We start from the raw sequence: 10,643 nt of genomic DNA, 5'->3' as shown, positions 1-10,643 counted from the left end.
TTGGTCTCCGTTATCAGACCCAACTCCCGACCCGAGTTAAATCAACCAACCAATGGGCTTGACATTCTCTGGCTGTGTTCCGATTGCATAGGGTATCCTGCCATTTTAAAGGGTAACTACCGTTTTTTTTCAACCTGGACCCTATTTTCTATGGGTGGGAAAAATAATCGATTCTAAGATGCATCGCGATTCCCTGTAGAACAATGATCAATTCTGCTAATTTAATAATTGATTATTAAAAAATAAAATAAAAAATAAAAATAGATCTTTTTTTTTATGTGTTGCTTTTTATTTAAAAGTTACAGCCCCCAGACATGTCCAAATCAGAAAACAGAGTGACTGAAAGTGGAGGGGATAATGGACAACAACTTAGAGTTTAGGCAGGAGTGTAGAAAAAAAACACAAAAATGGCCCAAAAAAACAGTTTTGTATATATACACATGATTACCTCTGACTACCTCATGTTTCATGTTCTTAGAAGCCAACTCTCCACCTTTAACCATGACTGAGCCTCTGACATGGAAGATGAGTGTGAGAGAAGGTGACTCAGCATGTTTAAGGTTTAAGCATGGAATGACTACACAATAAAAAAAGTAGACAAAACATTTCATTAAACCATGTGTGGGACAAATACTGTATGTCAGAATATAACAAACTCAGATTTATATGTATATATCTTTAAATCACGCATGGAAATGTACATAAAAAAAAAAAAATTGTTGCATCGAGATGCAATAATTGGTTTGGAATCAAATTGGTGTCCTTAAAAGGTTGGATTTCCATTTCATAAGGCACTTTAGCCTGGTGTGTAAACTTTCTCAAGCCACTGTGTGTGTGTGTGTGTGTCTGTGTCTGTGTGTCTGTCTGTCTGTCTATACAGTGTGTGTATATGTGTGTGTGTGTGTGTGTGTGTGTGTGTATGTATGTATGTATGTATGCATGTATGTATGTATGTATATATATATATATATATATGTGTGTGTGTGTGTGTGTGTGTGTGTGTGTGTGTGTGTATAAAATGTCAAATCAAACTGTGATCTTAGAATCAAAAACGTAGTTGAATCAAGGATTTGGAGAATCGTCATTGCGTCTCGCTAAAAAGTTGTTATTGTTAATTGGGACTTAACACATGTACAAAATTCCATGACAGAAAGCTGGTGAGTGGATCTGTACTGGTCTACTGCTACTATCGGCTCATTCGAGATAAACACTTCAGTAGAATACATTTTGTAATGACATCAGTTTTGGTTTCAATATTTCAATACTGAATATACAATATTTCAGTTTAGTATAGTAACATTTCCACAATAGCAGCAGCGTATCCAAGGTGTTTACGTTACCATGGTAGACCCTCCTCCAAAGTGCTCTGAAGGAGGGTCTAGCTACTCCACATAGCATTCAGGGATAGAAGGAAGACGTGCTCTGGTATATTGGCATTTCTTTAAACCAATTAATATTGTCTTGGGCACAATAAATACTCAAATAGTAGCAAAAATGGCAAAATAGTCTTGCAAGAGAGAACTCAGATTGGACAGATAGTCAAGCTAGATGTCTCAATTTACCCTTCTCAACTGACATTCCCTGATGAGGGAGCATGGAGAACTGTTTGTGTACACTGTAGATCGGAACGCAGCCTCTGCGTCTGCGGCTACCCATAACCCCCTTCTATGTGTAGGTTCGCAGACATTTACATGCACCTTCAGAGAAACATAACTCCAGCTTAATGACATTACATTTTGTCCGTTTTGGGATGTAAAAAGGTTGAGAATGGACCACCACGTGGTGTTGTCCTTTCCACACCCAGTAAAGGTCAGCCTGGACTTCACTTCTGTCTCGCTGATGTTTGACATTCAGGCCTCATGAGAACACAGGGATGTCGCCGTAGGAGGTGAGATGTTAGGTGGCACTATACGAGTCTGAAAAGTGGCGCAGCTTTCATCATTTGAATGTTCCGTCAGAGCTATTTCTGTATAACTACAGTGAAAGTGTTGTTTAATCATTTCTTGGATGCCGTCGTTAGAACCAATATTGTCCCTACAGATACAGTATATTAGGAACGGCCCTACTGGTGATCTGAAGCTATGAAAAGCGCCAGTAAGTAAGTAAGTAAGTTAGGACATTTTGTTCACCGTCGATTGTCATGTCTGGAACAACTAGGAAAAAACCCGTCCAAGTTCAAAATGACTGTAATCATCCTGTAAGCACACTCGGTAGTTGAGCGGTGTGTTGTTTCATGGGGAAAGGTTGTGTTCAGGGCTCTGCTGTAGTGCTCTCTATGTGGTACACTAAACAGGACACCTTATTGAGGACAAAGTAAGAGAGGAGTGATCCCTCCCTCCCTCTGACTCTCTGACCTTCTCAAAATGGGTAGAGCAAGAGAGAGCAAGCAGAGGGAGGAGTGGAGCGAGGGAGAGGCCATTTATCTAGCTGTTCTTCCCCTCCACCCCTCCACCACCACCCATGTAGGGCAGTGAAGCTGAAGGTGAGAGTGGCACAGCCCTGCTGCCAGAGCCACGGCTGTAAAATCAGACCCGTTGCGTCTTAGCACTGTCATTCTCCACCCCATGTACACCTGGATTCATGCTTGCACACTTTCAAGCATGCAGCAACATTAATACAAGAGCTGATTAATCCTTAGACACACACACACATTCACATATACACACACACACACACACTCTCACACACACACACACACACACACTCTAACACTTGGCCATTCATCACAGCCACCCTAGGCTCTGCTGATCCTCCTACCAGCAACCGTGTGTGTGTGTGTGTGTGTGTGTGTGTGTGTGTGTGTGTGTGTGTGTGTGTGTGTGTGTGTGTGTGTGTGTGTGTGTGTGTGTGTGTGTGTGTGTGTGTGTGTGTGTGTGTGTGTGTGTGTGTGTGTGTGTGTGTGTGTGTGTGTGTGTGGCAGACATGCCTGGCCGATCACACTGCGCCAGGCCCTCCCAGACGAACTGTCATCCCCAATTAGCACAAATACTAACAACTGACAACCCGTAATGTAGATGCAGTATCACGGCAGAGCAGACTTCACCAGATCACACAGCGAGTCTTAATTCTACAGAAATACCACCATAGTAAATCTGAGGTGTGTGCACTTATCTTGCGTATTTATTGGTTTTTCATCTTTTGCTGCTTTTAAATTTCAGGAGGATTTTTGATTTCACTGTATTTTACAGTACATTATTAACCTGTACTTTGTATCAAATTAGACCAAGATGTCCTACATTATATACTATATTATATACACTATATTATATGATAGCTACAGTTACAACTTTGCAAGAAAGGTTTTTATGAACAAAATTTAAAGATCAACCGACAACAAATAACTACCTAGTATATATTTGTATGTATATAGTATATGTATATATAAAGTAGTTCAAATGTACTTGTACCTGAAATGGAGTATTTTCGAATTCAGCCTTTTTTAGAAAATAGCATTTTCTGATCAAGGAAAGTGGGATCTTTCGGTATTTTTCTGGTTTCAGAGGCATTCCTTGGACATGTATACAGCGCATTTGAAACAAACTATCAGGGTTTTTACCGCAGTTTACAGCCTGGTGCCTGGTTACGGCTAATGGCCAGCTCTGTGCTTGGATATGGTTGCTGTAAACAGACCAACCAGCCAGCAGTTTGCAAGGCTGCGGACCGGTTAGAGATGCATGCCCAAAAGATCAGAAGGAGAAACACAGCTACTTTTAAACATTATCAAAAACTTGGGTATCAAGAGGTTTTTGGAAATGCGCACACATCGCTACGCCGACCTTGTCAAGAAGCTGGTTGAGAGAATGAAAGAGGGTCGCTGGTCCACTAACCACCACGTGTAAACAGCATAGTTGGAATATCATCTTAGGGTTAAAACCGTAATTATGTTAACGTGAACGTAGTCGGAGATGCATTTTCTTTTGTGGTTTCTGTTAACAATATTGTAGTCTGTATCCAGCTGGAACAAAAGTAGTCTTCTCTTTAGCATGACATGTACACGCTTCTCATCTGGCATCCTTCTCTGCAGATCCCTATCTGCAGATCATGGTCAACCCTTCGGTTAATGTTTGGTTAGGATTCGGCACAGAAAGAATTTTATTTGACTTAAAATAAGTACTTTGTTAAGGTTAGAAAAACATAGTGGTTTGGCTTATGGGTATAGGTCCACTATTGTCATGGTTACAATAATAATCACATGCTTAAGGTTATGGTATGATTCTAGTCAGGCTTTTTTTTTTCTTTTTTGACTGTCTGATGGAAATAGAAAACAAACCGCAGAAAAGCATCATGGTTTGGTTTGAAATAACTATATTTTACTACTTTTATTGAGGTTAGAGGACATCCGTCGTTATGGTTACAATAATCTCTTGGTTGAAGGTAGGGAACGATTTTAAAAAAAAGCATTGACTGCTGAAAGGAAACAGACATCAAACAGTAGTCTCCTGTATTTATACCTAATGTTGATGTCAAATTAACTGACCCATTAATCCACCGTGATCTTCTCCCTCTGTGGCCTTCATTCTATAACGCCACACTTCTATGGTCCCAATGGAAAAGTCATACTAGGCTGCTGAAGGTCACTTGGACATAAACACATGTTGTTATTGACACATAACGTCTCCATTATGGCAACAGAAATCGGGGAAAATATGTTTGGAAAGAATGCTGCCTTGAAAGGATGCCTCAAGTGCACTATAGGGACTTGGAGGATCTATCCCAAGGAGCACTGAAGCTGTTCTGGAGGCTTTTGGTAGATCAACATATCATTGCGCTACTTAGTTTGTTTTCTCTTTCATTCGTCAGCCATCTATATCATTCACATTTTGATTTCACCAAACCATAAATAGAACATTACCATCATCGGAGTTGTGTTGAAATCAAGGTGAAAGGGGAGCAAAGAACTGTAAGACGCATCACCCTCACCCGCCATCAGCCACTGCACTCTCTGCAACAGTGCTATCAAAGTGTGCAGCTTGCTTCATTAGCAAACAGTTAACTGTTGCAATCCGCCTTGAGTGTCTCTGGCGAGAAGCTCACGTCTTTCCCATTTTGAAGCTTGGACGTGTCCCAAACGCACTGACGTGGAAAATAATAACAACACTGGGCTCTGGACTTGGATGTGAAACCCTCACATGGTGCACTGATGAGTGTGTGTTAATAAGGTTGGGGTGGAGGGGGGCAGGGGGGGCAATGCTGTGTGTGTGTGTGTGTGTGTGTGTGTGTTGGTGTGTGTGTGTGTGTGTGTGTGTGTGTGTGTGTGTGTGTGTGTGTGTGTGTGTGTGGTGGTAGGGGTGTGTTAGGGGGCTTGAGGCCATTGGTGCTATATAAGACTCCATCCGCACTGCAATGTATAAATAGCTTTGCCCTGGTTTGGTTGCTGGCACCGTCTAAAACACACACACACACACACACACACACACATCGCCTAACCCTGATCCAGCTGCCACCGTGCAGACCTTCTATGTGGTTTGGCTGCCCTTCAAAATGTGTGTGTGTATTTGGGAAGGGGTGTTTGTCGAGCTGTCTCTATCTGACCCTCTGCGTGTGTGGGAGTGTGTCCATGAGGGTCCATGTGTACACTTTAATACCCTGTTTGGCTCTCTCTGCAAACAGATGGAAAAAAATTGGTTAAATGCTGTAAATTACGAGTATACGCGTGTTTACACCTGTTTTTCTGCAGCGATGGGCTCGTAAACACACACAGACACAAACACACACACAAACAGAGGTACCCCTCCACAAAACACACTTGCACACATATGTGCCAAAGTCAATTATTACAAAGACATTTCCCCAAATTTCAGTGGAAAATGAATTCATACTTTTTTTTTCTCTCTCTCTCATTCAAACTTTTTCTTTTCACTTTGGGAGGAGATGTGAAATTCTCCAAAATCTCCTGTAATCCCTGATAGGTTTTCTGTCCTCCTGCGTCACAGCCATATTGTCCTAATCTTAAAGCCTCTCACTGGACAGCTGGAGTCTCTGTTTCACACGCTGAAGGGCCAGGAAACCACCGAAAAAGATATGGTTGGAGAGAGTTAGACAGGGAATAACATGGTATGAGATCACTTCAGAGTGTTCTGAGACACGGTCACAGTAACTGTGCAGCGGTGAAGAGTGGCGACCAGACCAAGTCTTAATCCTGACCTCCCAGAATGTGTTTGACTGCAGCTGAATGTCAGAAGGAGATGAAAGAAGATTGATTTCTTGCATACAGATCATGTGACCATAAAAGAGAATAAATTAATTGATGTGAATGCCATTTTAATGGCTATTAAAATAATGTAAATTTATCTTTTAGTGCTAAGCAGCAAATGTTAGCATGGTAACTTGCTAAACTAATGGTGTTTTTCCATTACATGGTACCTGCCTAGCTCTACTCGCCGTTTTTGGTTTCCCATTATGAAAAAATGTCCCTGGTACCTGCTAACAAATACTGTTTTTTAGTATCCCCTCCATCGAGGTTCCAAGTGAGCTGAGGCAATACCAAAAGGTGATGTGAAAACCTGCGGACTACTGATCGGTCGGAGAGAATCGTCACTAATCACTACATCATCATCGCTAGCAACGGACGGGTGTGTCCTGAAAAAACCCGCCATTTTTAGATAGTTTAGCCAGCCTTGTTTCTTTTGCTGCCTCCAGCTTCTTATAAAACTAAATCCGTCTTCTGGCTGCAACAACAGCCACATACCAAGAGTCAAAAAACAACACATCTTCAACGTGCGTGTGTGTGTGTGTGTGTGTGTGTGTGTGTGTGTGTGTGTGTGTGTGTGTGTAGTGTGTTTGTGTGTGGTGTGTGTGTGTGTGTGTGTGTGTGTGTGTGTGTGTGTGTGTGTGTGTGTGGTGTGTGTGTGTGTTCTGTTGCCTAAGGTCATGGCAGTTTCCTGTGGCGCATTTAAATTTGCAATGGAAAGGAAGGACGGGGTACTACGTGGGTAAGCGCCACAAAAGGTGAATAAGGTAACATAGCATTAGCATTGTCATTTTAAGCAGGTAAGCATGCGACTTGTAGCCTGGTTGTGGCATGGCTGCACCCAACCCTAACAAAGCACCTTAGCCAAACCACAGTCTGTCCCTAAACCATTATTTTTGTCTCAAACCTAACCAAACCTTAACCCAAGATGTTCATATGTATAGGGTGACAATTTCGATTCCAAAAAAGAGGAGACTCGGCCAGGCCTCGAAACACAATTCAACAGGCTTCTCAGAGGTTAATGAACATGCTTTATTATGCCTCAATGGTACAAAAATAATTTATGTAATAAAATCAAATCTGTAACAACCTGTAACAAAATAATAGCTGTTTTCAAATAAATAATAGAATAGAATGCCTTTATTGTCATTATACGCAAGTGCAGTACCTGTACAATAAGATTGAAGCCTCCCTTTTTATTGGGTCAACTATAAAAATATAAAATATAAGTAGTGCAGAAGAAGAAGAAAAAAGAGGGGGGGGGACGTGGTGCACAGTTCCTGAGAGCAACTATATACATATACTACAAATAAATATGAAATAATTTTCTAAATATGACCTATTCTGTGTCAGCTTCAACTAAATATCTCTTAAAACCTTTTCAATGTAATAAGATAAGGTTTCAGTGTCCATGGGAGCGTTAAGATCTCCAACACGGAAACTTATGTGCTAGCTTTGCGTACACCGCATGTGTACACCGCCTACCCCCTTGTTGCGACCTGGATGGTACGTGGAAAGTTTTTTTTGCAGTTCAACTGTGAAGCTGCACTTACGCTTCGTCATTTTCCTTACAATGCTGCTCCGCTGTCTGATCTGCTCCCTGTTTGTGCTCCCTGTCTGATCTGCTCTGGATCACACAACACAACTCATGAAAATGTCCAGTTTCCTTTTTTCCATGGGACCATTATTATAATTAATGACCATTTAAGTGTGTGCCTAAATTGACTTGGCTCTTTGCACACAATACTACGGTACTTTTGCGTGACATAATTCCCGAGAAGCTGCCTTGTGGGCGGCTCTGCAAAGTCACATACAGGGAGCACATACAGGGAGCAGATCAGACAGGGAGCACATACAGGGAGCAGATCAGACAGGAGCATACAGGGAGCAGATCCAGAACAGATCAACAGAGCACATACAGGGAGCAGATAAGACAGCGAGCAGCATTGCAAGGAGCAATAAGACAGCGGAGCACTACAGGGAGCAGATCAGACGCGAGCACATACAGGGAGCAGATCACAGCGAGCAGATACGGGACCGATAAGACAGCGGAGCAGCATGCAGGAGCAGATAAGACAGCGGAGCACATACAGGGAGCAGATCAGACAGCGGAGCACATCCAGGGCGCAATCAGACAGCGGAGCGATCCAGACAATCAGACAGGGGCACATACAGGGAAGGCAGATCAGAACAGCGAGCAGATCCAAGCAGATCAGACAGGGACACATACAGGAGCAGATCAGACAGCGAGCAGATCCGAGCAGATCAGACAGGGAGCACAAACAGGGAGCAGATCAAACAGCGGAGCAGATCCAGAGCAGATCAACAGGGAGCCAAAACGGGAGCAGATCAGCAGCGAGCAGCATGTAAGGAAAATGACGAAGCGTAAGTGCAGCTTCACAGTTGACTGCAAAAAAAACTTTCCACGTACCATCCAGGTCGCAACAAGGGGGTGGCGGTGTACACATGCGGTGTACGAAAGCTAGCACATAAGTTTCGTGTTGGAGATCTTACGCGTCCCTGGACACTGAAACCTTATCTTATTACATTGAAAGGTTTTAAGAGATATTAGTTGAAGCTGACACAGATAGGTCTATTTAGAAAATTATTCTCATATTTATTTGTAGTATAGTATATAGTGTGCTCTCAGGACTGTGCACCACGTCCCCCCCCCTCTTTTTTCTTTTCTTCGCACTACTTATATTTATATTTTATAGTTGACCCAAAAAAAGGGGCTTCATCTTATTGTACAGGTACTGCACTTGCGTAATGACAATAAAGGCATCTATTCTATTATTTATTTGAAAACAGCTATTATTTTGTTACAGGTTGTTACAGATTTGATTTTATTACATAAATTATTTTTGTACCATTGAGGCATAATAAAGCATGTTCATTAACCTCTGAGAAGCCTGTCTGAATTTGTGTTTCGAGGCCTGGCCGGTCTCCTCTTTTTTGGAATCGAATAGTGTCACCCTATACAATGGAACATCTCTGGGTTACAAGGTTTGGTTAGGTTTTGAGACAAAAATAATTTGGTTTGGGCAGACTGTGGTTTGGCTTAAGTGCTTTGTTAGGGTTTGGGTGCAGCCATGCCACAACCAGGCTACAAGTCAGCATGCTTACCTGCTTAAAATGACAATGCTAACATGCTATGTTACCTTATTCACCTTTTGTGGCGCTTACCCACTGTAGTACCCCTTCCTTCCTTTTCCATTGCAAATTTAAATGCGCCACAGAAACTGCCATGACCTTATGCAAGAGACACACACACACACACACACACACACACACACACACACACACCACACACACAACACACACACACACACACACACACACACCACACACCACACACACACACACCACACACACACACACACACACACACACACACACACACACACACACACACGCACTTGAAGTTGTTGTTTTTATCTCTTGGTATGTGGCTGTTGTTGCGCCAAAGACGGATTTAGTTTTATAGAAGCTGGAGGCAGCAAAAGAAACAGCTGGCTAAACTATCTAAAAATGCGGGTTTTTTCAGGACACACCCGTCCGTCTAGCGATGATGATGTAGTGATTAGTGACGATTCTCTCCGACCGATCAGTAGTCCGCAGGTTTTCACATCACTTTTGTATTGCCTCAGCTCACTTGGAACCTCATGGAGGGGATACTAAAAAACAGTATTTGTTACAGGTACCGGGACATTTTTTCATAATGGGAAACCAAAAACGCGAGTAGAGCTAGGCAGGTACCATTTAATGGAAACCCACCCATTAGTTTAGCAAGTTACCATGCTAACATTTGCTGCTTAGCACTAAAAGATAAATTTACATTATTTTAATAGCCATTAAAATGGCATCACTCAATTAATTATTCTCTTTTATGGTCACCATGATCTGTATGCAAGAAATCAATCTTCTTTCATCTCCTTCTGACATTCAGCTGCAGTCAACACATTCTGGGAGGTCAGGATTAAGACTTGGTCTGGTCGCCACTCTTCACCGCTGCACAGTTACTGGACCGTGTCTCAGAACACTCTGAAGTGATCTCATACCATGTTATTCCCTGTCTAACTCTCTCCAACCATATCTTTTTCGGTGGTTTCCTGCCCTTCAGCGTGGAAACAGAGACTCCAGCTGTCCAGTGAGAGGCTTTAAGATTGACAATATGGCTGGACGCAGGAGACAGAAAACCTATCAGGGATTACAGGAGATTTTGGAGAATTTCACATCTCCTCCCAAAGTGAAAAGAAAAGTTTGAATGAGAGAGAGAGAAAAAAAAAGTATGAATTCATTTTCCACTGAAATTTGGGGAAATGTCTTGTAATATTGACTTTGGCACATGTGTGCAAGTGTTTTTGTGGAGGGTACCTCTGTTTGTGTGTGTGTTTGTGTCTGTGTGTGTTTACGAGCCCATCGCTGCAGAAAAACGGTGTAACACGCGTAT

The sequence above is a fragment of the Etheostoma spectabile genome, chromosome 20 (genome assembly GCF_008692095.1).
Source record: "Etheostoma spectabile isolate EspeVRDwgs_2016 chromosome 20, UIUC_Espe_1.0, whole genome shotgun sequence".
In the NCBI taxonomy this organism is placed as follows: domain Eukaryota; kingdom Metazoa; phylum Chordata; class Actinopteri; order Perciformes; family Percidae; genus Etheostoma; species Etheostoma spectabile.
The sequence above is the reverse complement of the archived record's forward strand: the minus strand, read 5'-3'. Positions refer to the sequence as shown.